A 27,891-nucleotide genomic window follows, 5' to 3' on the forward strand; every position below is an offset into this window, starting at 1 on the left:
TGAATTCAGGCTTTGCTGGTAGGCAACCAAAGTGTGTGTGCCTGACTGAAAACTGAAAACAACTGCTTTCAGCAAATCAACTTTGTGATTCAGATTTAACAACAGCATCAAAAATATTTCAGCTTGTGAAATGGTACATTCAGTGAAGGTTTCATGTCACATCTAAGCTAGAAAATTCATGTCACATGGACCCAAACTGTTATGAGGTGTTCTACTGCACTGGCACAAAGTGCAGTGCTTACTCTTACTAAATGATCCTGCATATAATATATAACAGAGAGGTCCATGCATTCAGCAACAGGACTGTGGTATATTGACTCTGAGATAGCCAGTATGATCCAGCTTATATATAGTTATGTATCATTGTACTGAAACCCCTGTTAGGGCTCATAAAGAGCTTTTTGTGTGTTTTGGCCAAGAATTTCCAACTAGGTTTCACTTGTAATGTCAAGTAGACAGCCCAGGAACAAGGATCCAAAGCTTTTCCTGAAGAGGGATACTGGAAAGAAACTTGAAGCATTGCAAGAAAAGGAAAAAGTTCATCTCCAGTGACTTTAATTTGACTTTTTGATGTGGTACTGTCGTGGTTTAAGCCTAGGCCATAAATCAGAACAATGCAGTCTATTCCCCCCAACTCTTTCTTCCCCCCTCTCCCTGGGGGATGTGAAGGAGAATTGAAAGAATGTAACTCCCACTGGTTGAGATAAGAACAGTCCAATAACTAAGGTATAACACAAACCACTACTGCTACCACCAGTAATAATAATGATAAGGGAAATAACAAGGGAAGAGAATACAACCACTCACAACCCGCCGACCGATAGTACACAGCCTGACCCCAGCAGTGATCTAGCCCTTCCAGGTAACTCTGTTTACATTACTGTGGGCATGACATGCTGTGGTATGGAATACCTCTTTTTGGCTAGTTTGGGTCAGGCATCCTGTCTCTGCTTCCTCATGGCTTCCCCTCCTCCCTGGCAGAGCATGAGACTCACAAAGTCCTTGATCAGAGTGAACATTACTGAGCAGCAACTAAAAACATCAGTGTTATCAGCGCTGTTCCCAGGCCAAAAGTTAAAAACACAGCACTGCACCAGCTACTAAGAAGGAGAAAAAATGACTGCTACTGCTGAACCCAGAACAGGTACATTCACTGGGCTCTGGCTTTGTTTTAAAAAATAGGGCTGTTCATGAGACAAGTTTTCGCAAAGACTTGTAGCTCTACTTGGTAATCAGTCACCCTCAGATGAATATTTTTAATTATCACCATCTGGCTAAATCACATGCTTGTGGAAAAGACATATTAGCTCATCTTGTGCTACTCACTAGCAATTCAAGTTTGTCCTTCTAGTGCTTTCTCCTGTCTGTCCTAAATTAATAAAGCATAGAGGATTCCTTCACTTCTTTGAGAGATTGTCTTTAGGCTAGTTGTCGTGGTTTAAAACCAGTCAGGCAGCTCATTCACTCACTCCCCCCCATTCTTGCTTTCCCCCTACTCCGGAGGGACGGAGAGGAGAATCGAAAAGAATGCAACTCCCATGGGTTGAGATAAGAACAGTTTAGTAACTAAGGTATAACACAAATCACCACTGCTACCACCAATAATAATAATGATAAAGGAAGTAACAAGGGAAGAGAATACAACACCTCACTGCCCACCAACTGATAACTCACCCCCACAACCTGACCAAGCACCAACCGATACCTCGCCCAACCCCTCAGTCTACTAGCCCTTCCAGGAAATTCTCAGTTACATCCTGGGCATGATGTGCTGTGGTATGGAATACCTCTTTGGCTTGATTGGGTCAGGTGTCCTGTCTCTGTTTCCTCCCAGCTTCCCCTCCTCCCTGGCAGAGCATGAGACTCACAAAGTCCTTGGCCAGGCCAAATATTTGAACAGTAACTAAAAACATTGGTGCTATTAGCACCATTCCCAGGCCGAAAGTCAAAAACACAGCACGGCACCAGCTACCAAGAAGGAGAAAAATGACTGCTACTGCTGAACCCAGGACACTAGTAAATCCTGCTTTCAGGATTATTTTTCTAATATTCATGAACCCAAACAATATCTTAAGTAATTTGAAAATGTTGAAAATTGTTTTCCTGTTAGACTTCTGTGATGCTATAGAGATGCAGTGGTTCTTTCTAGGATAGTAATTTTTATTCAATATCACAATATTAAGGTGTTAATTCTAACCCAACTATTCTAACTTTTAGGTTGTTAGAACAAGTTGATGCAGATTTTGAAAGCCATTTATTAATCAAAGGGCCTTCAAGCTGTGTTTCTCTCAGTGCACCCCACCAGCCTTATTTATTTATTTATTTAGTTATTCCTTTTTTAAACTCCAGTATTACAGTTTCTGGTTTAGAAGTCTCAAAAACTTAATCCTACTGCAAGTTGAACTAACGTTAGTGAGAAAGGGCTTCATCCAGATAGTGAGCACTTCTGGCAATAGTGCCTATCATTTTCCTGATCACAGGGCAGGGGTACTTTTCCCCAAGGTTCATGGTGCTGCAACAGAATAACCCTCTGGGCTTGTCATGTTCCTGGTAACCTTATTACTTTACTGATTTTTTTTTTATCTTGTCTGAGTGATTTTGTCATTTTGATTCTCACAAAGGAAAAGCCTTGAATCTTTCCTCATTCACTGTCATCAGAGAGAAATGTACACGTCACAACAGTTTACTGGCTTGTTAAAAATAATAGTAATTTCGACCAAGACCAAAGGATCGTCAAGCTGTTTGTGAATGATTCAACTCATTTCAGAGTAACTTTTTTCAGTTAATGACTTTGCTGCTATTGAGTCCAAGTGTTCTTTTCATGGACTTTAAATTTTCAATGTAACTGTATTGGCAGGGGAAAAGAAAAAAAATCCAGCTAAAATGAAGTACCCATTTGTGAGGGACTTGGGCTATTGGGAAGGTGAAACCTGACCCAGAAGAAAGTCATGCTCTTTTTTCTATTCTAATGCCTCAGCCTACTTTTCACATCTTTACTGGTTTAGTTTTACTTTCCCTGATGCTTTCTCTGTTTTTTCACTCCTACATTTTATTTACCTTTCTTTCCTTTTCATCTTTATATAAACATTGATGCACACATTTTAGATGATCAAATGACACAAAAAAACTTGCTAATCAAGAGAAGAGAATAAATGGTAGGAGCATGTAAATCTGTGTGGCTTCATGAAATGAAATAAGGCTTTTGTGCTCTCTGGTTTTAAGAATCTTTATTCTAATCTGATACTAGGTAGCAATGTTCACCCTGAATTCATCCTGCAATTAAATCCTGTGGATTTATACTAAGGGCAGATTTCAGCCTGCATGTTTTTAGAGTAGATTGATTTTATCACTTTAGTCATGAGAAATGCCATGTATTTCCTCTTTTTCCCGTTTACCTATTTCAAATTCTACAGGAACAATTAATTTGCCATCACAAGGAGTGTTTGATGAAGCAAAATAAAGCTGTGCCAAATTGCTGACATTATAGCACTGTGCCAGATCATACACTCTTTCTACCAGTGGTCACCTCTGGTACTTTCCTTTGGTGGTTCTGCTGGTAGACTCAACAGATCCAGTTCATTTTCAGTTATATCTTTATGGCAGGATACATCCTTTCCCACTCCCTCTGGAAAGCTTCATGCCTTTTTAGAGGTTCCTAAATAGGAGTTGACTTTCCAATGGCTTGAACTTTGATTGATTTTATCTTTGAGCTTATTAGATAGCCAGATCAAGGATTGTTCAGTCCTCATTTTTCACTTAATATCTGTATCACAGCTAGAGTCAGGTCCCAGGTGGAAAAAATCTGACTATCATCATTGAACACTGTAGCAAAGCTTGACAGTCTTCTCTATCATACAGATCTATAAATATGTTTCAGTGTTTCCAATCAACAACAAGTGCCTGTGCTCTTTCTTCTGTAACTGAACTTCTGCACTGGTGACAGTACAGGAAATCTACCTGATGCATTCAGAAAATACAGTCTGGTTTGTTTTGGTTTTTTTTTAATTGGAGGAGTTGAGCTTATAAAATGTACTCAGCATGGGGTCATTGATAGGCTGACAAGCATTTGACTTTATCTTCAATTTCTTTCTCTTTGCATCTTCTTTCTCTTTGGACCTTACTGATTACCTCTGCATTTTGGCTTAGGGAACATCTATGGCTTCTTAACCTGCTCATTTGCTGAAAAGATTTGTGCATTAGTTTCATACTGAATTCAGCCCGGAAATTAAAGAGTCAATGTATCTTCACAAAGTTAAGGGAGTCTTGCAGAGAGAGCCCAAATAGAATTTAAAAATGCAAGTAATTTTTTTATATATTAATATGGCTATGAGGCACTATTATAAAAAATGAGAAGCTTTCACTAAACTTAAAAGGATATGAATATAGGGTAGTTCTGAACCTCACATTATTCTTTCTTAGCTGATATAAATTGTAGTCCATCTCTTTGTGCATTATCTTTAAGAATGGAGTCCCGTATCATAGGGTTTTCTGGGAATAGAATCATGGATGTGTCTGCCATTTGTAGACATTGGTATAAAAGTATTGACATTAATGACTACAAAAGGTGCAAGACAATGCTACATGTCACAAACCATTCCAATCTTCTTGTGCTATTTAAGCAATTTCAGTCTGGTTGTAACCCTTGTGATCTGGGGCCACATCCTCCTCCTGGATTAACTGCTGACTTTATAAAAAAAAAAAAAAAAGAAAAGAAGAATGATGGTAAGTGAATGCAGATTTTGATGTATGGTGCTTGAAGTGTTTCAGTAAAAATTAAAATATTAATAGGTTAATAATTTTCATTGATTTATAGTCAGATTAGTTTGAAAAAGGTCTTCTGAATTATGTCTGTGTATTATTAAAATAATACACAAAAGGGTGAATACAATAAGTGCCAATTATATTAAGTAACCTCCTTGCTGCTCCTCTCCTGTAGAAGTATGAAAACAATCTTAGCAGCATAGCTTCTTGATAAATTTCTTACAGAATATGGACAAGACTAACCCCAAATACTGCAAAAGCTCATTTAAAGTCTCTGACAGCACTGGACAGCCTTATCCTAGAAATCATGAGAAAGTGTTAATTTAACATAAGTCTAAGCTTTCAAAATAATTTAAGTATAATCAGGAGTCCATAATGTAGAATTCATTGAGGATCATTCATCATTATGTTAAAGGGAGACTAGGCAGAGATCAGAAGTACTAGTTGTCCCAGTGCCCTCCCTTTCACCCCTAGCATTAAGCTCTATTGCACATTAAGCTTCTTACAAGTCTTTCTGTACTTTTCAGCTTTTGGTCCTGTTACAAATATATCTCTGCTTTGTAACGTCACAACCAACTCCTCCTCTCTACACAGTCTGTCAGGACTCTCAGAGTTTGTTCTGTGCACTGTGCTTACAGATGCAGGGAAGAGCAAGGAAAAGCTCTAGTTAATGTCTGTGTGTGAAATACTGACTGTAAGCACATTAGTTGTAATTATTAGTACTTTCATTGTTTGTATGTACAAATAGATTTAGAAAATCTCCTGTAAATTTTAGTATCTCAGACATGTTGCTCACCAGTTAAACATTTTTAATGTATAGCTAGTGTATAAAATTCTTGCTAGCATGAAGTTAGATTCCTTAGGATGAAATGAACACTTTAAATAGTTCATTCAGTCCTGCCACTGAAAAAAACATCTGTGACATCCCTCAGATAGCTCATAAGATAACAGGGGGAATTGAAGCAGTGGTCATGAGCAATCTAGATTCATATTTCTCTATGTCCAGACATGGAAAGCTAAACATTATGAGTCTTCAGACACCTGTTTTTATAAGACCTTTATTTATTTTGAAGAATTCGCTATTAAATAAAGTGCCAGCAGGTGGCATTGAAGAATATACGTCATTATTCCTGTTTCTTTAGAAGTAGTAAGGCTTCATGTCATCATGTACCAAAGATGCATTCCCACTTTATAGCAGCTGGGGATCTCATCTTAGATGTAAGAAAACTCTCTTTATATGCTAAAGTTTTTATTTATCCTCTCGTGTCACGACAGTCTCAGAGAAGAGGTTGTTCAGCCTGAAGAAGGTTCAGGGGAGACCTTAAAGCAGCTTCCAGAGCCTAAAGAGGGCCTTCAAGAAACCTGGAGAGGGACTTTTTACAAGGGCATATAGTGACAGGACAAGGTTGCATGGCTTTAAACTGAAAAAGGGTAGATTTGTGTTAGGTAAAAGGAGGAAATTCTTCACCACGAGGGTGATGAGACACTGGAACAGGCTGTCCAGAGAACTTGTGGCTTCCCCATCCCTAGAAGTGTTCAAGGCCAGGTTGGAAGGGCTTTGAGCAATCTGGTTTACTGGAAGGTGTCCCTGCCTGTGACAGAGGGGGGTTCCAACCCAAACCATTCTCTGACCCTATGATCCTCAAGACACAGCCATCAAATGGAAAAATCCTCACTGGATTGCCATCAATAACTGAGAACCACCACAGTGCACAAGTCTCCTGTTTCTTAGTGTCTGCCATGGTTGTGTGCTGTTGGTTCCACTGCCAGTGAATTAGTTAATAGTTCTTAAATTCCTTTTAATGATGGTTACTCCAGATTATGGCTTTTGCCATTTCTACTTAATGTTTTCAGGGTGAACATGAAGGGAAAAAAGCAAGGGAAAATAAGGATATATAAGAGAAACAAAAGTTAGAGAGAAAATAGAAATGGAAAAAAAAAGGCTGAAAGCTAAATAGCAGAGCAGAAGATACTAAGCTCATGAGGATTTAGTCAGATCTCACTTTGATTATGAAAAATGACTGTTTTAATTTGGATTGGTTTTAGCTAGTAAGCCTTATCAAATCTTCATCTATGTTGATTCCTGTTTGCAATTGGTTCTAGTTCATGAGTGAGGGGTTGAAGAGACTACACAAGAAAAGGAAAATACATAAAATAATCTGGTAATTTATTTAGGTGTTTGGAGAGGTGGGAAATAGGTGCTTCAAGAAAATCACACAGAAGATATTTCCTTTTGTTTTGTCTTTCTAGACTTAACTTCTCACCCATTCCTGAAATGTACTTTTTTTTCTGTCTCCATTTTTCCACTTTTTTTTTTTCTATTTTTCATGGTTTGCGTAACTCTTTTTTTCTTTGAAGATATCTAGATAGAATCTGTGTTATTTTCTTTAGGTATGTTTCTCCAGATTAAAAAGACAGCTCCTCTCTGAAATCAATAGCAAGAGCTTAAAATATTCATCTTTCAGTATGTGGAGAAGATCTTAACAAAACACTGCAGATGAATCAAAGGCTACTGGTTGTGTTTACTGGCTGTAATAAAATGAAAATGTCTACTGTTTACTCTCCATGTTTAATGGTGACAGGTGATTTCTTCCTCTTTGTCTCTTGAATTTGAGTGGTTTTCAATTGCCAGATCAAGCACCCATCCAGTGAATATGCAAATATGCAGAAGAAGGCACTTGCAGATTGCTTTACTTGAAGTGCTTTGAGAGACAAGGTTGCCCAATGGGGAAACAGGCTACAGACTAATTAAGAAGTGGCATGTTTCTTCTTCCTTGACTTAAAATTCTCCATAGAATTTTTTTCATTATTAAGCACTTCATAAGATCCCAAGTCTGCTGAACTTTAAAAACTTGCAAAAGGCATTCTTCTGGAAGTTTTAATTAGGATGTTTCCCATTCCAGGTAATGACAAAAGGAGTATATGACCTCTGATTAGTCTTCATAATCTTCTGCCTAACTCAAAGATATAAAGTTGTGAGGCTTTTTTTAAATCTGTACAAGGAGGTTCTATTTTATTTTTTTCTTCCTTCATTTGGGGTATTTTATAAATTCTTGTAGTTATACGTTACAGCATCATTCAACAAGCAAAGGCGTGAACTGCTGGATTTATTGTGGTTTTTCATATTCCCAAAAAATCAAGCTGGCATCTTTAATGCAGACACAGATGTCAGACATTTTGTGAAGAGAACCAACATGCCGTAGTATGATTTACTTGGCAACACAGCACAGCAGAAAAAAAAACAACAGAAAATTATTTGGCTGTAGGATAGACAGTTGATTTAAATGTACCACTTAGCCAAACAGTCACACTGAACTGATTATGTTATCACAAGTTCATCTTTCTCCTAGAAAGCACAATGTCCCCCTCTCCATTTCATACTGACTTGTTTCTAGCATTGTCACCCAGTGACCTGTCTGTCCAATCTCATTGTGCCAACAGGGGTGAAATTTTATAATATATTTTCAAGGATTAAACAAAAGGTTTATTAGAACACATACAATATTTTTTTTTGACCACATATAGAAGGGTGGGAAGAATTAAAGCAAAAAGGACCATGATAACAAATAACATTAGTTACATTTTTAGACATGGAAATATTAAGGAATATGTTACTTGCTTCTGTGTTCCCCAATAAGGAGAGGAACAGAGCATAATTGTCTATCATGATCATCTACTTTTATTCATTTTAATAAAATGTTTTATATACAGTCACTTGGGTATGCAGTTTCATTGCTCATCCTTCTGACTCAAACCCTATTTCTGCCCATAGACAGCACTTCTGTTGAATCTCAGAGCTTCTGCTTCAGTTTTATATTTGACTGGTCTTGCATTCCTTTGGTGATACAGTCATACCTCAGGGCATTTGCCAGACAGTTTGTAGCATCTCTCCCTTCAGGGGTTCTTGTGCTAGATGCAGCGCAGCAGACAAATGGGATGGAGAGCACTGGAAGGCTGGGCCACAGTGCTGAACTGCAGCTCAAAACAAGGCTCCGCACTTGTGCAAAAGGCTCCCTCTGAAGTCAGTAACAAATATGATCCATCACCCCTGACTCTATGGTGGTCAAATGACTTCACATGTTGAAACCTCAGAAACTGAGACCTGAGAATAGCCATTCTGAGCCAGTATACTAGACAAGACTAGATAGGATTTTCAGTTGTCACTTATGATACCATTAGATCCCATGGAAGTTCATAAGAAAGGGACAAGCAAATACACCCCCAGCCATCAAAAATTTGCAGTTCAGTCTTTCTGAGGTTAAATGTATTGCTTTTCTGTTCAACAGCTCCTCACAGATTTGTCTTCTATGAGTTTATTAAACGTAAATTTTAGTGCCAATACCACCCTGCCGACTATTGTTACATGACAAAGTGGTATCTTTTCTTTCTTTTAAACCTTCTACCTGCTAGTTTCATTCAGCGCACTATAGTCCTTGTGTTGGAAAAAGCAATGAATATTGATTCTTTGTTTACTGTCGTCATTCCACTCACGTTTTAAATATCTTTATCATACATCCACTCAGCTGTCTTTCTTTCATGACAAAAAAGCTGTAGTTATTACTTGTATAAAAAGCATTCCATCCCTTAAATCATCTTTCTCTTTTTTAGTTCTACTCTATCTAGTTTTGAGATGAGGACCTGAGAACTGAAAGGTTAGAAAGAGTGAGTTGGTGACTTGTTTTACATCCACAGTCATATTACATACAAACTGAAACAATAGTACAAAATAAGGCACGAAGATTGCAGTAGGCATGAGTTATCTAGTGTTATGACTCCTAGAATAAACCCACAGACCATTACATCTTGGACTTGTTAATTTTTCTTTATGCTATGTTGTGCTATTTATGTAATTTTATGCTGTTTAAACTAAGCCTTTTCTGCCCCTCAAATAGATCTTATCTCATTTTAATTGCTCTAGGACCTTTTTTTTTTTTCCTGTATAATTCAATTGGTTAGAATTAGACAGTTGCAACTGACAGATCTCCTGCTAAGAAATACTGTAAGATAATTATGATCTCACAGAAGATGGACTAGAGGCAACCTTTCTTCCACATATTCTAAAAACACTTTGGATACTTTGAGCAAGGACAGGCCTAAGAAAGGTGCTTCACAGCATGAAAGCAACTGGAATTCTTTTACATTATGTAATTAAGCATTGTGCCTGTACCTTCCTCACAAAAGGCTCAAACCTGGCGTGACATAGTCTACAGAAGAGTTTTTTTGCCAGATGGGAAACTGAGAGACAGTAGGATTTAAGTGGTTCATCCAAGGACAGAAAAACAGAACAACGGCTAGAGTACCGGCTTGAGCCTCACCACTTTAATTCGGTGACTTGTCGGATGCTTCTGAAAGTCCCTATGTGCTTTAAATAGAAAATTGTATTTTTTCACAGTAGCGTGAGGTAATTATATAAAAAGTTTTGAAGTGCTCTAGACTGTTGTTCTGGGCATGCAGCTGAGGAGAGCAAGGGAAGACAGGCCAGGATGTTCCTGACTTGTGGATGATTACCTTAGCTACTAAGTTATCGCACTTCTTACTGTTATTAGTTTTTGACCTGTCAGATATGATGTAATAACTGGGTTTTTGACATGGGGCTTAAGCTCAGGCACTTTCTGAAGGTGAACTTGAATGCTTGAAAAAGCTTTTCTACTATCTTCCTTTTTTTGATAGGAAAATTAGACTGCTGGGAATGAAAATACTGAGCTCCCATGCAGTGGGACTTGTGTTGCCTCATTAAGTCTGTCTTTATGAGCCCATAAAAAGACTTCAATAAGGAAAACCATACAAAAGATCTAATAATTCTTGGCTATTTGGAGGGAAAAAAAAGGTGTGGAGGCAAAAGAAAAATAACACAACTTTCCATTTTCTAACATGAACAGTTGGCAACACTGTGTTTTTCCAATTCAGATGATAGTATCTGGACTACTGGTTGTAAACTGTGTCATGTTGCCCTCTCCAGAGTGAATTCATCAGTCAGCTGGTGATAATAATTTTACTACAGAATTTTTTGTTTGGTTGGGTTTGTTGGTTTTTTTTTTATCTCATATGCGCTGTGGGAAATAATTTGTCTAAAGCATTGGACTGGAAGAAAGAAGCCTGCAACAAAATTAAGGAAACTTCTTCCTTTATCTTCCCTTCTCTGTTCAAAAATACTCAATATAAAATAATTTAAAGGGCTGAGGATTTAAAGATTTCAAGATTAGTTTTGTCACCCACTAGTTTAGATTATTTCTTATATACTGCAGTTTATTCCTACATTGGTTCTCAGACTAGCTGCAGAGTGCAGAAAGAAGCATGCAGCTTTGGAAGGGAAGAGCACCATGGGGCTGTGTGACAGCTGCCACCAAGACAGATAGGGCAGGGGATAGCAGAGGGGAAAGGGAATCTGCAGCACTGAAGGGCTGGGAAATCCTCAGCAGCATCTGGAAGGGATTAGGAATGTACAATTTAAAAGAAACAACGAGGAACTGAAATGAGTTTCACTGAGTCAGTTACCTTAGTCCTTTCTCTGACATCCAGCTCAACCTTTGGATTAGAAAACTCCAGGTAATGCTGTTATCCTGTAAAAAATAATAGTGGCTGCAAGATGAGAACTGTGTTTTTAGGAGACGATTTGGTAGTGGCTGTTTTCACCCTACATGTTTGAAACACTTGCATAATTTCTTGTTTCAAAACAAAGAATGAATCTATCAATACTTTGGGCACCTGTGTGAAATTATGGAGGATTTTTTTTAATTTCTTGTAAATCACTTGTGTCAGGAGTTCACAGCAAGTTTGGACAAGTTGCCTGCCATGTCAGATTTTTCTGAAATACACCTGAACTACTTAAACCCAATGAGACTGTCTCTAGAAAGAAATCCAGGACTACCATGGAACTAACACACCTACCCTTACACAAGCTCCTTGCTTAAGCCTTATGTAAGTAGTCACACCAGTGCTGAAGTGGGAACTCTTGACACCTGCTCTGACCAGGTGCATGAGGTAATACAAACAGTGAAACAGAAAGGAAAGTTCTCCATAGCTTTATTTAGGATTCAGGTAAGTAGGAGCTTGGGAAATAATGAGAAAAGAAGACTAGCTAAACTCTTTCTACACTTTTGGTGGGTTTTTTTTTTTATAGTGAGGGATAAAATTCTGAAAACCTTTAATGTTTTATCCCAGGGAGCTGGCTTGCATCAATTTCAGATTAGTTTTTGCCTTCCTTGATAAGTTCTGGTACTTTTTCTTGATTTATGTAGTTCCTTCCTTACAAGGCTGGAGTTTCCATATTGCTGCTGTAATTTAACGTATTCCGAGAGGCATGAGCCATGAACATAGGTAGAACATCAAGAAATATCAGATCATAAGCAAGAAATTTGAATGGAAGCTAAGCTCCAATGCATTGGAATAAAAAAAAAGTTTTGATAGAAGGAAATCTGATGATTTTTAGCTGGTGCATTGGTCAGAACTGCTCTGGTAAGTTCTGTCTGCCCTGTTCCTACACATCAAAGAAATGGAATTTGACCCCAGCTTCCCCCCCCCCCCCCCAGTTATCTTTGACAATTCTTCAGAAAGATTTTCTTTATGTATGCGTGTAAAGCAAGAGTGATGTAAATGCATAAAAATAGCTTTTTATTTCCAGAAACACTGTTCAGGTATTTGGAATTGTGTGTGTGTAGCTTACCTATACTGGCAAAGAGAGGGAGAGCTGGAATTTACCAGGCAAATCAGGATCTGGAAAGAGACCTTTGGATATTTAATTGTGCAAAGCACAACTGTAGCTGAACTCGGGCTTAGTTTACAGAGGTGTGCTGAGATCTTGTAATCTCATATGAACCCAAAATGCAGAATAAAACATTCTTCTATAAAGGCAATTTCCTTGAAGCTTCCCAGGAAGTGGCAAAATTCACTTAATGCAACAGTTCTGAAAAGTGCGGTTTAGTTTCGTCCTCAAAAGCAGCCTGACAAATCTAGACAAAACTGATTTAACAACCTTTAATGCAATGGACAAATCTAATGAAAGGGCATAGCCAGCTTTCTCTCCTGTAAGGCAATACTAGATTTGGTGAATCAACCCCAGCCTTCATAACAGTGTTTTTCTGATGGTAGAGGCTAACATTTTCTTCATTGTACTATAGAATCATCTAGGTTAGAATAGACTTGCCATGAACTTTGTAGGGTTTGTGGGTGACACTACTGGTTCACTAATATATAGGTGAAGCTTATCTTTCAGTCTGTGATTCCCATTTACAAGAGCAGCTACTTGGAGACCTGTGTAGCATCCAGAACCTTTTGTGCTTGCGTTTTGGATGAGTGAACTGCAAGTGGTTCTAAGCCCCTGGTTCTATTGTGGCTTTTTAGAGAGGTGAATTGATGGCATCACACTGACTCACATTAATCTTTGTTACACGTTGGTATTCCAGCTTCATTGCTAATTTTAGTATGTTCGCTATCTGAATTAGCTTATTATTAAAAGATGAGCCAAGGCTGGGGCAAACCCCTGTTACTCTCCTCCCCCATCTCTCTGCCACTGATAGCCAGGTGATTATTAGCTAGCAACATGCTGAGTTTCCTTTAGGTGTAGCTGGGAATGTATAAATAGATGGGGAGTGCATGAAAATGCTGCTAATGAATTAGTATATGTAAGACTCAAAAAGAGCTCAGGAAGACACAGGTTAGTTAAGAGCAAGGAGCAATCTCTGTTTACAAAATCATAATGTGCAGATTTATTGGTGAGGGTACTTACCTTGCCAGTAGAAAATATGCAGCTTCCCAAGCAAGCTTATCTAGCAGATGTGGGACACTGTTCTTCTGTGGGAAGTGTCTCCTGGGCACAGGTAGCAATAAAATAGAGCTCCCCAAAGGACAGTATTCCTCTTTAGTGCTAAGCCAGGGTGTTACACATGCATGCTCTTGCAACTGACCCCCTTGATCTCAGAGAAGAGAAACTGATGCCTGAATGGAGAAAATAGAGCCTAGTTGTCCCACTACTGTGCAATAAGGAAATGGAGGAAAGGAGCTTGCAGCAATGTGGGAGGCATCCAAGTTCTTTTTCTAGCTGGAGTAAATTGCCCCAGCTACAATAATTTAGGTGCTGGATAGTCTGCCACTTCCAAGCATGGACAAGAGGTGGAAGCTGCAGAAAACTACTAACTAGCCTCTACTTTGGAGGGCAAACCTATAAATTGCAGGGGCAAATTAGATGGGAGAATAATGTCTTGCACTGGTTCTTGTTATTAATCAGTGATTAAATAACATGTTAGCCATGTAAATTCCTTCCACTTTCAAAGCATAAATGAGCTATACTCATTCACCCTAGCCAAGAATTTGATATAATAATTGGAAAGCTTCCTGTTTTTCTCATGTGTAAACAAGAGTTCTATATTATGTAAAGAGACTGTGGCATGAAAGTTACCTGGCCCAATTTCTGCATGCAATTAGTTGACTTACTTTTTTTCTCTGTGTGCAATTCCACACACAAAAGGATGCTTCAAATCACAGCCAGTTATTGATAACGCCTTTCAAGGAATGTTTCCTAAAAAAATTCCAGAACAAAAACCCTGTCTATTTTCATCTCTTTACACACTATACAACTGTAACTCTTTTAAGCAAGTGATATGGTGTTTTCTACTGCACCTTGAAATTGCAAGCTTTCTGTTTATTGCAGAAATGTCAGAGATGCTACATCATTTGATCTATAAGAATCTAACCCCATATACTTGACTGAAATTTAAACTCAGGATACTTTTGTCCAACAACTGCATCTCAAAGATATCTCCATAAGGATAAAAAAGAACACTTGGGATGAAAGATGCTTCAAATGTTGCTTGTCTGGGGCTCCGATACAATACCTAGAAATACTCTTTTCCTGGAATGACAGTGTCATGAAGTTGTTTGATTAATAATTTTTTTGGAACAAGACCTGTAATTTCTGGCATGTGCTGGAAATTTTAATACAGGTTCACATCTGTTGAGAATAAACACTTAAAATCACTGGGCTACTAAAATATATAAGCTACTTTTTATGACCTTGAGTTGAGTGAAGTTGTAGTATCAGTGGGAACATTTTTTGAGTTGCAATAAAAAATGGTCTCTTTAAAGGAAGTCTCAGTTTGTACAGAGAGGAAATTTGATGGAGTTTCCTTTTTAAATGCTGATTGATAGAGCTAGAGGGGCCTTCATCAAAGGGGAAAACTTGAAGAGAAAAGAAAAATAGAAGGGAAGAGGTAAAAAAAAAAAAAAAAAGGCAAAAAAAAATAAAGCTGAGGTTTGAAGGCTTGATACTGGATCCAGGAGGAAAGAGAAGGAGAAAGAGAGGATATAAAGTGATGCAAATCGTGAGGGGGAAAATGATAAAAAAAAGAGCATGGAAAAATGGGGAATGAGATTAAGGAAAAGAGCAGACCAAGCAAAAGAAAAAGCATAAGAAGCAGTGCTGGAATTAGGCCAGTGCTGAGCTGCGGCTGTTCAGGAAAGATCCCTGATAGCTCTCATAACAAGGGCCAGACTAATTGAAATTTGTCCCTCTCCAATTCTGATGGTTAAGTTCCAGTACTGATGGGGGAAACACACAGAGAAATGCAGATTGAGTAAGAGCTCTTCAGTATAACTAGGAAAACACTTATTTTAATATCAAATATACAAGGAGAAGAATATCATTTTTCCAAGCTATAAGTCTTTTCTTTGTTTTCAGCACATGGTGAATTATCACTGGATTACAACTGACGCCGAACACAAATGGAATTCAGCCACGTTCCTACTTGAAACAGCAGGCCTGAGAAGACTTCCTAAATGTAAGTCCTTTGGGTATGAATATGCACTACTAAAAAATCTGTATTCAAGAAATAATATTATGATTTGGGGAGAAATATACTGAATTCACTGTATGTAACTAAATAGCTGCATGTACATTTTAAATACAAAGCTTGGTGCGGGCTGAACCACAAGATCATGGCTGATACTTCTTTAAGAAGTAACTTCTTAGAGGGTCCTTTGTAATTATCATTAATAATAATATAAAAGAGGAAGATATTTATGATCCAAGGTCTGCAGCTAACAATTTATACCAGGAGAAGATCTGATCATTCTTGTCTATTTTTATCCCTCATTAAATCATTGCAGGAAACAGATAAGACAAAGGATCCTTGACTTTTTCCAAAGTGGAGTCTCCTTTTGAGTAAATGAAGTTAATAAATTTTTAAGAGCAAAATACAGTTTTAAATATTAGGCTAGAAGAAATTGTTTAAATAACCATTTTTCACAACCAATATATAGTATTATGGAAAAGTAATTACATAAAGAAAAAGACATGCCCAGTATTTTTCATTTATGGTGGGAAAGACATGTCAATACACCTAAAATTTATGGGACATAATTCTTGCTCTTTTCTCAAACCAATTTAAAAGGGAGGCAACTCTACTGAGGTAATTCTGATATAAAATACACTGAAGATCTGCCCAGGTGATGAGGGGCCTGATTCAGCCAAGTGTATAAACACGCACTTAAATTCATTCCCACTCAGCATATGCTTGCATGTTCTGTTGCTTCACTGGCACACACAGTTTATATCAGCTATAACATAGTCCAAAGACTATAATGTAAGTAATATCAGAATGTATACATAGCTGTAGGTTGTGTGAGTAAATGTGTTCCAGTCAGCTTCTGGGCCCTGCAAACGGAATGCAAGTGTCCCTTGCATCTAGACTCTGTCCCAGAATGCTCCTCAGAGCTGTGATGAGAAGCCTTTCCCAGCCCTGAGAAGGGCTTTCTGTGGCTGGGTAAGAAAGTGTTTTGATCTTGAATTCTTTTGGAGTCTATATTTAGCAAAAGCCAGCTACTCTGTTAATGTGTGTAGATAATATAGTGATTGGCACCTTAGAAATACATAAGAAAGGAATCCAAATGAATCCTTTGTGAAATTTTAGTACAGAGATTTTGCATTGTCCAGTGATAAAAACAAATCATTTGTGGAAAGGACAAAACTGTTTTTCCATTAGTATCACTCACTGAGGATGTTTGTATACATTGAGTGTCTGATAGCATCTTAAACTTAATCACTTTGCCATTTGTAGCAGCAAGATACGTCACTTGACAAGCACTTTAATTCTGTATCTTCCTCTCTATTTTTTTTGTTTCTTTTTGCAAGCTCTAGGGCTCATCTATTGGATTGTGCAGCATTTTTCATGCAATCATAGAGATCCCTGTCTAAGGAGATGGGATAAAATTTAATGTCTTTTAGGCTAGTCTGATAGGGAGAGAAACTTGATAATCAGGTGAAGTTCTCTGGTGCACAGTTCATTATTTACAAGCAATACACAAGTTCTGGATTTATTTTAAATTCCAGAGAAACCAAAGAAATTGGGAAACAGTTTTCTTGCTTCAAATAATCAGGTTTTTCAATGAGTGCTGAACCAAAGGATGCTGGTGTTTTTCACAACAGGTAATTTTTATTACTTCTTAAAATGACCCTACTATAGTTTTTAAAGGAAAAGTTGATAAATAAATAATCACTAACATCTCTCACTCAACTTCCCAAATGTATTTATGATATCTCTAAATCTGTACCCAGTGTATTTTTTAATGCAAGTTATCCTCATACTAATGATGATGAGGAATATTATAAATGTTCAGTGTGTGGTGACAAATAGTGTATTTTATAAATTAATTTCAAGTTAATGCTAAATTATTACAGAATTACATATTACATACACTTTACTACCAAAAGAGTTCATCATGATTAATGTTATTATAGTGAACACCAAAGGAATTAATAATGATCTGCACTTCTCATAGAGTGGTACCAATGTAGAGAAAAGAAGGTTAGACTAATTAAATTCCAGAAACCACTTTAGGGCTCTGCTGCATTGTGAAGGCTGGTTTTCATGTTAATTAATTCTGTATGAAAGGTTGCTGAAGTGTTTTAATATTGTTCAAAGAGGCACCAGGAAGCATTTCAGAATTATTATTTTTTTGGCCAGGATATCTTGACCAAGAAAATGGGTTCCTTTCCATGACGAGCACCTGCATACTGGTAAAATTGCAGTAAATAATAATTAACTGAAGATTCTAGTCTTGTACTGAGGTATAGAGCTGAAGTTGAGTGAGGATATTGCTGTGTTCTGAGAGGATGCAACTGGATGGGGAGCAAACCTCAGGCCTAGAAATACAGTTCATTTACTTGCTTTAAAGAGAGTTCCTGGACAATACATTATGGACTTGACTGCCCTATTGAGTTTCTCACTGCCTTTATGCCAAGACTTCCACACAAAGGAGTACTAGACCAGACTTGGCTTAGGTTTTCATTTTCACACATCTGATTTCATGATGATTTGGTGTTGTAGTTCAAGGATGAAAGGGCACAGTTTTGCATGGTATTTCCTGTTTGGTTCTTTTTATTCTGTGATAAAGTAGAGAGCAGACAGCATTCTTTGGTAGCATTTTGGTGTCCTACCTAGTTCATTTGCAGCTTTCCTTAACTGTTGTTGAGTAACACAAATATTTCAGACTCAGATTCACACAAAAAAAAAAGTTATGAAAAAAAGTAAATATGAAAATTTGCTTTGCCTCTGCTTCTATTGAAATTCTTGGAAATGTTTTTACTTCTACCCTTGTAATAGACCCAGTTGAACTTGGAAATACAATTCAAGCTGGTTTTTTCAAACCTCAATTCCCTTAAGCACATGCTTCATATGTTAGGCATGTATTTAAATTCTCTTGATTTAGAGGCATGAACTTAAGAGCATTGTCGAATAAAGAAAGGCAGGAGTGTGTATTTAATTCCTTTGATGATCAAAGGAACAAACCTTTTGATTTGATCAACATTTAATGTGAGTTAGATCACCTTTACTTGTTATCCAGTAGGCAATGATTTACCTAATGTCTCTACTAAAGACGCAGCTCCTGATTAAGCCATAGCATTCTGGCTGCGGAAATAGGAACGGCTGCAAAATACACCACATTTCTTTCTTTGTTTTTTAATGGCATTGGTTATAAAGTATGTTTTCAAGTACTGTAGTCTCACTGCAAATAAAAGAGGGAATGGAGACAGTAAAAATGAAAAGAGAGAAGAGAGGTTTGGTTGTGAAAGTCATATATTCAGTGTACCACCCGAATGATTCAATATGTTTTATGTTCTTAATATTTCCCTTTCTATATACAGTACGTAACACATCTCTTCCCCCTTACACTAACAATTTATATTCAGGATACTCTAATGAAGTACATCTTGAGTCTCCTTTTCATGGTTAATGAGGAGACAACAAGAATTTGACTAATACTAGTACAATTACTGGAGCAGTGAAGCGTGCATCTCTGATTAGACGTGATAATTTGCAAGGATGGGCTCTTCACATTAAGTTTGCAAACAGTTTAAAAATCACTTCCTCTATTTATCCAGCTAATCTCTGTTTAATGACTCTAGACCTGACAAAAAAAAAAAAAAAAAAGAGAAAATGTCTCTTGAAATCCTGTACTTCATTTCTGAAGCCTGTGTATAGAGAAGAGGTGTAATTTATAGTAAATCTTTTCCAGAAGACTTTTTGATGAAGCCATGCAACTGACTTTTTACACTGCAGTGGTATCTTTATTCATCCTGCAATACTCAGTTTCCTATATATATATATATATAGGTTTGTTGTCTTTGTCCAGGTTTAGACTTATTTCCACTGATTTTTGTCTCTTTTGTTTGATTTCTTGTTTCTAATTCACCTTTTGAATTTCATACTTGACTGTTCATAAAGGGTGAGGTTTTTTGTCTAATTTGCTTATTTTTTTTTTGCAGAAAAGGTTGGGAAAGTGACTGTTGATTGGTGGTGCTAGGGAATTCTTCAGTAACACCATGGGCAGGTGGGTTTTAATGAAAATCTGGCATGTACCATTCCAGATTTTTTTAAGTGCAGCTTCTTTTTTTTAAGGTCTATTTCCACCATCTGGACTTGAAGCAAAGCTGCCTGAAACAGCAGCAGCATCGGTCAGAATTCTTGACAAAGCAAAGCCAATAAAGCCAGTTCTTGTTGTCAGTAGGTGGCACTTGTCCTGAATCAGGAGTAGGAAGACTTTATTTGTCAAGTGCATCCAGCTGTTTCAGATGGGGCCAAAAAACTTATGTCTTCATGTAAAACTTTGTCTCAGAACACATCACTACTAGAAATAACATGTCCTAAGTGTGACTGCAAAGAAAGAGCTTGTGTCAGAGCAGTTAACTGAGTTCACCAAGTTTACAAATGACTTGCCACTAGTTATGCTCATGGCTGGACTAGGTGCCACAGTGTTGACTCCATATTGTGCAGTGGCACTATAATATTGTAATTTCTTTAGGATCCTCAAAAGCTGAGTAAAAACAGATCCGAAATCAGGGTACTGCCCTAGGAAGGTAGAAAGGATTCAAGACTGACTCACATAGTTGGGTTTATTGGTTGGTTTTTTTTCCTAAAGTTTTCCCTAAAATGTGTAAAAGCAGATGCACAGAGTGAGGATCAAATGTTCAGCCTGTTGTTCTGCATATATTTACTTATATAGCTTTCAGAGAGCGTGATTAACTGTCTAATGTATCTTGTTAAAGATTGTCTCTGGGATTTCCCTGTCTATTTTACTAAGAGACACCTAATAGCTTTTTGTTTCCACTGAAAAACAGCAGCTGTTGCAAGAATTGTGTAGAACAGACAGAAAATGTGCATCAGTTTCCTTCTGTACCTATGGAAGTTATTTGTGTCAAGGAGGATTGGGACCCTTGAGAATTTTTGACACACTGCATGGAAGACATCTCTAGATATAGAGGGTATCTGAATCGTCCTCCTTTTCCAGACACAAATGAGGTGAAAATAGAAAAGTGTGGGGTTTAGCTCTTTGGGATGGCAGGTTTCTAAAACTGATTTGTGAATTCCCAGTAGCAGAGCATCCTCCCTGAAGACTGGGAATAGAAGGGTGGAGGAAGTGCAACATGACGTCACTTTTTCCTGTTACTAATGTGATGGAAGATGGCCAATGCAGCTTCAGAAATGGAAAAAGCAGATAAAGGACTTTCTTCATTTCTGCTCTGCAGTCTCCACTGGTGGTCCTAGTAGGGCCAACTGTCTGATTTCAGTCTTCCCCATTACAAAGTAACAGATTTAAGGGCCAGAAGATAGCATTTGAATATCTATTATACTTCATATATATTTATTTATTTATTTTCATTTGGCTCATTCTGCATAAAACCATAGTAAGTAGTGAAGCCATTTCTCATGGGAGAAGAAGTGAAAGTACCCTGAAACAGGGCTAGGAGGAAGTGTGACTTCCTTGAATATTCCTTGCTCCTTATGCTATGAAAGCTATCATTTTTAAATTCCTGCATGTGGTCTATCTAATTGATACTATTTTGTAATACTTACTTTCTTGCTTGTAATCACAACAGCAATACTGGAAAAGAGGACTGCTTTTGCACTTGCTTGATACCCTGGGAAGAAGGTTATACTACCATGGGTAAAGATGAGGGCACTGCACTGGTGTTTTCATGCCATTTGGATTGCGTTGTAATTCTTGGGAAGTTTCCCCACCATTACCCAACAAGCAGTTCCAAGCTAATGTCGGGTACTGTTTGTAATTTCTAAAACTGCTGGGGAAGCTTTGAACAGAGATACTGAGTTGCCTTTTTCTTTTCCTTATACCTTGTATCTATCAGGATGCCGAGGATTGGAAGGGTGGATTTTACTCCCCCTGCAGCTGCCTGATGGGTTTGGGATGTACTGTGCTGGGATAGATCATTTAGAAGCCATTTAAGCCACAAGATAAAATTTTTAGGAGATGTTTACTTTAAAACAGGTTAAGCATATGCCATTTAAGTGATAAAATACAAAAGCAACAAAATAAGTAATTAGCATTAAATTTAGAGTCCCAGCTAACTGATTGTTAGTTCCAGCTTACGGGGCTGGCTAATGAACTCTAATTTTTTTCTTCTAGGCCTTGTGCCTTGGAAAGCTCCTAGGGCTATATAATTTCCACTCCTTTTGCAGCAGATAATTAGTGAAGCCACCCTGAGTTAATTCTGCTTTTTTCCATTCAGAATGAAATAACACCTTCCTTATTCCTCTCCTTTTTACGCATCTCTGAGTGTATAAAAGGCAGGAGAGGAAAATTTTTTTCCATTCTTTTCTGCTGGTTAGTAACTTTATATTCTTTTGTGTAAATAGCAAAGTACATTTTGCCTTGTAGTCAAACAGGGCCTGATAGGGATCTCTTTGAAAGCGATGGAAAACTTTCTAGTAGACTTTATAGTTTCATAGTAGATTTATCAGTTGTACTCTTTTTAAAAGAAACAAAACCACTTGTGACCCAGGGAAAAAGAAAGAACCAAGTTTAGTGGAAATGCTAAGTGGCATGGAATCTATACTCAAGAAAGCTTTTACTTTAAGAGAATGGCAACATTTAGAAAGCACACTATCACTTGATCACAAAGTTGAGTCATTCTCTAAAATAGATCTCAGGAGTTGTCATGCAAAAAAACAACCAAACAAAAAAAAAAGCACATTGATACTTTCTGAAAATTCCCATAATAAAACCTTAAATTTATTCTATTAATAGTTCCTTAAATTAAAAAGTGAATATAGAAAAATTTTCTTACCAATGCTTTTTCAATGTCATTATCAATGTAGTGGACTGTGCACTGTTTTGAGCATTCAAAGAGTGACTCTGTTTTTATCTTTTACCCGCCATTCCTGATTTCTACATAGCAGTGTCTTTGCTTAGTCTCTATCTTGTTGCAGTCCACAGTAAGAAAAATCTGGAACTCTGTCAAGCAGCTTAAATTCCTTTTTATAAATGACATCCAGAATCCCCAGTGCTGAGTTTGCTGGCAGTCTGTCAGATACCATGTTCCACAGCACAGATGTATCACCTTTCCCTGCTGAGATTACTCACATGGAAGAGTTCACGTACCTCTGAGCGTGTCCAGGAGGAAAAAAAAAAAAAAGCAGTTCTGTGCTTAAAGCATTAGCATGGAGATCTGGAAATCTGAGCTCAGAGATTAAGCTACATGTCCTGAACATGCACAGAAATCTGTATCATAACTGCAACACTGTCAGAATTGCCTGGTTTATTTCCTCCTTCCATTGTTCACCGGGATTACAGGCTCCTTAAGGAGTAGATGGTGGTGTGGTAATCACAGAAATAATATCTGGGTTTTCCCAGGACACTGGCTCTTCCACTGTGAGGAATGTTGAAATAAGATTCACTAATCAACAGGGAAACCACTGTGAATTCCAAATGTAGCCATTCCCTCAGGTTATTTCATCTCTCTCCATATCTGAATTATTTGAATCCTGATTTCCTAAGGAAATGAGGTTTATGTAAGTATCTTTACCAGTCTTTCCTTTTTGAGCCAGACATGTTTGTGAATAAAGTTCTTAATCATATTAAATTCTTAATAAGTAATGAAAAAGCTCTCCTGGAAAGCAAATACCCTATTTTCACTGGAGGGAGTGGAAAAATAAGTATCACTTAAATTGTTACTAAAGTGAAAAATCTACATGGCATAGCACTTTGTGAATACCTAACTGCTTAGAAAAAAAAGAAGCCTCTTTTGGAGTTTTTGCTGTTTCAATCATTGGAGTGTCTCCTCCTCCACTAAGGCTTCTTTTTTTTTCTGTATGTGAATTATCTGTTTTCAAACAAGGAGCTATAGAAGATTTTTCTCTAATACCTACTGGATGTTTAATTAGGATGAGCTCACACATATTCAGTTAAAAGTCAACCAACAAGAAGATATAAGTCCAGAGGAAACCAGATGTAGTTGGCTCTGGTGCTCATGGAATAACTTATTCTCTGCAGATTCCTTGTCACTTCTTCCGCAGACGTGAGATGTCCCCCCTGATTATAGTGCTGTTTCAAAACACTTGTTCACAGGCTCCACAGATCCAGAGCAACTCTAGTACAAAGCCAGTCACCCTCAAGTTTGGAATAAATTAGGATTTAGCTATTTCTTAAATTACTATTTAGAAAAAAAAGCCTTAAATTGTAGCATTCCTTTCCATTGAGGAGTTGCTAGTCTGCAGCTGGTGGTGTTTGTTAGAAGAGTCTTCTCATTACACCTCTTTCAGTACCTTCATTTTTGTCACCTTTGTAGGAAATGTGTAATATTTCACCGCAAATGAGACTCTGCCCCAGGGATAGTTTGGAGTGGATTTTATCCTGCTTTTGTGTGTTGCATCAGAGAGCCTTTTACCTGTGTGAGTACTTACAAACCTCAATTTAGTCACTTTATCAGTTTTCTGATATCCATGCCTAAACCTGGAATTTCAAGCATTTTGGAACATCCACCTAGAAGCTCATTTTGAGCTGAAGCTTTAGTTCGTCTTCATGGAGATTCTGGTATGGTCCATAAAATACACAACACAATTGTTACAAGACAATATTAATAGAGCATCTATAGATAATGATAAAGCTTGCTTCTCTCCATAAGCTCTTTACGTGTGGATGTGGTGTAGACAGATAGAACATGCATTTCACTGCACTACTGGTGAGCTCTTAGGTTAAGTGATTCACTACCCCAAAAGTAGGGTTTGCGCCCGAGGGCTGTTTTTGAGCTGCAAAAGCCCAGGTCATAGCTGTTAGCATTTGGATGTGCACCTTGCTGAAAATGTACTTCCTTGTCAGAATGGGAAGTCCAGCTATAACAAAAGCACTGGTTTCATGGCAGGGTGCATATATGCAGCACTGCACCAAGTATCCCCAGAAGGCCCACGTGTAAATCTGCTGTCCTCCTCATGTGTGAGGGGAACTTGTTTCTGTGTGTATTTTCCATTAACCCTGAAATAAGGGTTCCTTGCCTTCGGAATCTTTAGGCAGAGGCTGGGTTTGTTGGTCATGAAAGTTAAAACAATTATCTCATTCATAAGGCTGGAATTCTAATTGAGATCACCAACACTAAAAAACAAGCAAGTTATTCATGAGAAGAATTATGCCTTTTCCCAGTCCTTTCCTCTAAATATTTGGTCATAGAAGGGCTTGTTTTAGACCAACTGCAGCAGAAAAAAAAACATTACATTTAGATTTGATATTCTGTGAGTCAGTGGAAGTTGGTAACACACAGCTATATTTATCTTGTCCTGTCATTTCAAATGTTCCTTACCCCTCTCTATGCAATCATTTCTTATAGATGTTAGCATCAGTCCTTGCTATCTCATACCTGATATTTTTTTAAGCCAGCCTTGTTTATTTTAGACAGGTTGCTTCATACCCTGTTCAAAAATGAAATGTTTTCTTTGTGTAGGGACTTTGACAGAAATGAAGAAAAATCTCATCCGTTTTCCTCAGTTGTCCTTACCTCATATGAAGGAAAACATTCACAGCTGTCTCTAGTGTCCTGCAATGCAATAATTTTTCTCAGAGGTAGCTTAATACCCGAAAACCTGCTGACATGGCCACTTTCTTTCTGTGGTACTGTAATGTCTGGACACTGGGAGTACAAGTACGATCTCTGTAAATTTCCATTAAGCCCAGTACCCCTTTAAACAAACTCATAAAACAAAAATCCACAAGATTTGTACTCGGCAGAAAATTCTCTCCTTGGGCAATTATTGCAGACATATCTTAGCAATAACTCCAGCATTGGATGAGTTATATTCTTTCTCCTTCTTTGTCACTGGGCTAGTTTTTCCTTTGGATGGAGTGTACTGGACAGTGCTATGCTCTTGAGGCACTTGTCCAGCATGAAGTTGACTTGAATTTGTTTGAACATCAATTGCTGTTCTAATAACCATTTCTAAGGAGGCAGCAGGAAAAGAATATGCTACAGTCTGCACAAAATGAAGATAAAACAAATGTAAACTGAGATCAGATAATTAACGCATCTTTGTAAGGTACTTGTAACAAATCCCAAGAAACTATTCCACAGTTCTTTAAAGCAAGGAGGCTAAGCTTTGTAAACTTAATGGGGTTCCTCTTTCACTCTTTGAAGGGATCTAAACTAGAAACACAGGGTTGGTTTTTTTTTTTAGGGTCAAGAAAATGTAAATGACAATGTATAGAAAACATTGCAACTTCAATCCAATTCATTCTCGCTTCAAAAACAGAAAAAAAACACCAAAACCCCAAACCTCAACCAGATCTTTCCTGTGATATATAAACAGAAAGGTTTTAGACACTTCTTTCAGATAAACGCAACAATACAGCAATGTCTTGTAACAATGCTGGTAAGAAATAAGATCCTGATGAACAGCAAAGAGGATAATGTATTTCCTGGAGGATATCCAGATTTTTTTCTCTTTTTGGAAAGAGACTTCCCAGGTTTTGCCATCAAAACAGATAACTGAGTTGAATATCAATCACTGCAGGAATAAAAGAAAATGCCTGGCATGCACAACAGAAAAATCTGTTCTGAATAACCTGCAGCACAGAAAATGGGAATCCCAGTGCAGTTCCATAATCAATGCCTAACACTATAGCAGAACCTGCAGTATGTCACTGCAAACTCTGGCTATGTATATACACACAGCGCAAAACCAGGTGTGCATAAAGGCAAAAAAAGTTTTACAAGCTGTGGGTTGAAGTCAATTGTGGCAACACCCTAAGAAGGTCAGAATTAGACTAAGCATTCATTCAATTTTGTTAAATTGAAGTATGTAACTGTTATTCTGGTGGTAAAAATTTTATTCTTTCCTATGTATCTATGGTTTTATCCCATTACATGCTGACCTTTGTTATATAATTGGCAAAAGGGTATTCCATTAAAAGTAAAAGCTTTTTTTATTTCATTTTGTCTCTTTTGGTTCAATTTTTAATGTCCATCCTCTTAGTGACCAAGCATTTACCAGGTTCACTACTGTTCTGTAGAAGACAGTATATCATGGCTCCATTGCTCCAAAGTCAACCTACTATTTTTTCTATTTTCTATTTATTTACTTAAAGAAATGAACAGATCTTTGTTGTCCAGACTGGCCATCTTCTAATATAGTACACGTATCAGAATGAGCCAAAGCTTTCAGGTGCCAGGACAAATGTTGTATATTGGATATAAGTCTACAGTGAGCCTCAAATTGAAGCATATTAGAACTTTTAATATTCAGATTAGATAGAAACTGAGGAGTGCATGATGGTCTCTATGACAAAGCTGAGTTTTAATCCATTTTTCTGTGGATAACTGTCTACACTGGAAATTTTTGTCAGATCATTAACTTGCACCAGGTGTTGACAGTTTGGCTAGTTTGATAGAAAGGCAGAGCAGGAACTATTATATCCCTCCTAGAGGTTTCAGATCAGTGATAACAAGGGAATAGTAATGTATCTATTCAACATTATTAATTCAAGTGTAAAACTACGAGTGCTTATCTTTGGCAGAATAGCTGCCAATTAAATTCATCTTTGCAAAGACTGTGGATCAGAGTCTCTTGTGCTCTTAAAAAAAAAAATAATTGAATTTTATCTGAGATATCCATTGCTATAAACAAATCCTCAGCTGTATACTGTTGGGAGGCAGGCAGTAGTTTGAAGTCTTTCAATCAGTGGTGTTAAAGCAGCTTGTAAACTGCTTATAGGTGGGGAATGCAGTCTGTGATGGGGTATTTCTCGTACCTTCTCTGTGGTTTCCTCTCAGTTGCAGAGACTAAGAGAAGTATCTGTGTAAATAATATGGATTTTGTTTTATGCAATTCTGACAAAAGAAATAATAATGAACAGAAGGTATTTGAAAATGAATCAAGAGGAGGTGAGGTGTATTTTACTTCTGTCTTCTTTTGACTTTTAAAAGAATAAAAGTATTTATTTTTAAAATAAAATAAGAATCTTGGGAAAAATCTCAGGCTTTTTGAGTGACAAATGGAGCTAGTAGCCACATAGTATCTATCAGTATTTTTCATCTGTATTTTCTAGAGAATAATCTCAGTGTACATGTATGTGAAACAAACATACTAACACTACAGTAGCTTCATTAAAGCCTTTATAGCCTATAGAAATTTTATATTTGAATTTATTCTAGGAATGGAATATCATAATGAGACAAAACTTAGGGTTTCACCCACTGTAAAATTCATAATGATTTTTTGGTGTGAACTGGAAATAAGGAACAAGCACCAGAGATTAAATTTTGAAAAACTGAAAAATGTTCTACACTTCTGAATACAATTAACAATTTATTGTTATTTACAATGCATACCACATGTTTTGCACAGGACTAGAACTTTT

General features: G+C 37.4%; 2 long non-coding RNA genes across 2 annotated transcripts; both read left to right on the plus strand.

The window, feature by feature from the left end:
- Positions 1 to 12,008: 12,008 nt before the first annotated feature.
- Positions 12,009 to 19,584, plus strand: LOC134160656 (uncharacterized). Its single transcript, XR_009963650.1, has 3 exons — positions 12,009 to 12,216; positions 15,434 to 15,533; positions 19,520 to 19,584. It is a non-coding gene; the product is annotated as an uncharacterized LOC134160656 (long non-coding RNA).
- Positions 19,585 to 23,840: 4,256 nt separating this feature from the next.
- Positions 23,841 to 26,465, plus strand: LOC134160660 (uncharacterized). The gene is made up of 2 exons (XR_009963652.1): positions 23,841 to 23,939; positions 24,983 to 26,465. It is a non-coding gene; the product is annotated as an uncharacterized LOC134160660 (long non-coding RNA).
- The last annotated feature ends 1,426 nt before the right edge of the window (positions 26,466 to 27,891 follow it).

The sequence above is a fragment of the Pezoporus occidentalis genome, unplaced genomic scaffold, assembly GCF_034315485.1.
Source record: "Pezoporus occidentalis ecotype Australia unplaced genomic scaffold, CSIRO_AGI_Poc_V1 ctg101, whole genome shotgun sequence".
In the NCBI taxonomy this organism is placed as follows: Eukaryota; Metazoa; Chordata; class Aves; order Psittaciformes; family Psittacidae; genus Pezoporus; species Pezoporus occidentalis.